Consider the following 1,835-nt stretch of genomic DNA (forward strand, 5'->3'; position numbering starts at 1 on the left):
GAGTTCGTCCAGCTGGTTTGTTGGCTCGGCGCGCCCTCTGCCGGAGACGCCTTTCCTTTCTCTTCCGTTTCACTTCATCATTAAGAGTTGTGCTTTTACGCATAGGAATATCAGAATACATCAGTGATTTTTTGCGTCTCACATGATTAATGTCATCTGATCGATCAATCAATACAATGTATGGATCATTAAGACAATAGTTTCTTAAGATTGTAATATTAATAAAAATGGCTATATTTGTTTTATTCTTCTTTTGGTTGTGTTATGCTTCTCAGATCGATGGCTGAAGCTGCTGCCAAGCAGATGGTCAATGTGCGAGTTAACAGAACTGTGGATGACTGCATAGATGATGTCTATGAAGTCTTTGGAAAAGATTTGGACACATTTGAAACAGTTTTGAAAACAATTACTAGCCTTAATGTCTTTTATCTTTAATGTCTTAAAAAATAAATAATAATAAATTCTTTAGCTTTTTACTAATTTTATAAAGGCTTTAAATCACAAAGATAAGAGTTTTAAGCCAGGCATCATCCATAATGTAGGAAAATGCAAATAGAAGGAACTGAACAGAACTTAAAGATTGTGTAATGATTTTAAGCCCTATTCACTATTATACATTTCTGTGTGTATTTAGGAGTTCATCGAAGCTGCCGGAGCTCATATCAGATGAACACGGGAAAAGAGGGAAGATGTTTTATGGGTCAAGGGACACCTCAATATCCAACAGCAAAGGAGAAGAAGAGCAGACTCTACTGGAGGTTTAAAGGGCCATGAAATCCCCTCGTTTCAGCAGGGTGTTTTCACACCTCTACTTTGGAAAAAGTCAGAAAAGTGGGCGTGTCCAGCTCTGTTTAGGGGGGAGTGTCGAAGGAACAAAAGAGGCATGGTGTGGGAGTGTCTATTTGGGCACGCGCTGACTTTCAGAGTCAAAACACACACACACAGCGGACAAAGTGACTGTGTTTACATGGACATCTGTAGTCAAATTATTTGCCAAATTATTAAATGGTGGACTTTAACTGCAGTTTGGCTCTTTCATTCAGGGATTTCATTCATGCCCCTCGTGGCAAACAAGATATTTGATTCGAGGATCTGCTCTAAGCGTGTATTTTTCATGCAATGTTTGATACCGCACGGCGAATGAGAGAAAAAAACCCTCCGCATTTCCCGGAAACTTAGATGCACACGGCAGGTAGCGTCAGAAAGCCGCGTGTGTTATTCTGGTCACAAAATGCGGTGAAAATCCTACACGAGGTTAAAGTTTGGTTGTGGTGCTAACATGTTTACACTCGATGCAATAGTTAACTTAGTTCAATACGAGCAAACTGAATAAACAAAGAGCACTGGACGCTCACTTACCAAATCTGTAGAGACAGGACAATCACCAGCAACTAGAGCCGCGTCTTTATTAAGAGGGGACTACAAGCGAATCCGGATCTCAGCGTTTGCAGATGAGAACAGCTCTCAGGTAAACAATAATCCTCCTTAGACACGTAAGTTATTGTTGTCGAGCGTCGCGTACACTGTTAATCCACACGTGACTCCAGCTGCGCTCTCACAGAGAGAAAATGAAAACGAAACTTCACTGCAGCAAACTATAAAAGCAACACTTCACGCTTGTTTTGCCAACACAACGTGGCGTCTCTGTCGTCTAAACACTGTGCCAGTAATGAATATTAATGAAGTTGCACAATAGAGCGCGCTGATTGGTTTGAACCAAGCCTTACTCATGCATTAATGCATCACACTGTAAGACGTAATAAGACACACTCTGGCACAGACGTCCAGTCTGCACGCTGGAATACACGCTATTATCTCATGACCGTGACGCAGCT

The sequence above is a fragment of the Danio rerio genome, chromosome 3 (assembly GCF_052040795.2).
Source record: "Danio rerio strain M-AB ecotype USA chromosome 3, GRCz13ab, whole genome shotgun sequence".
Taxonomy (NCBI): domain Eukaryota; kingdom Metazoa; phylum Chordata; class Actinopteri; order Cypriniformes; family Danionidae; genus Danio; species Danio rerio.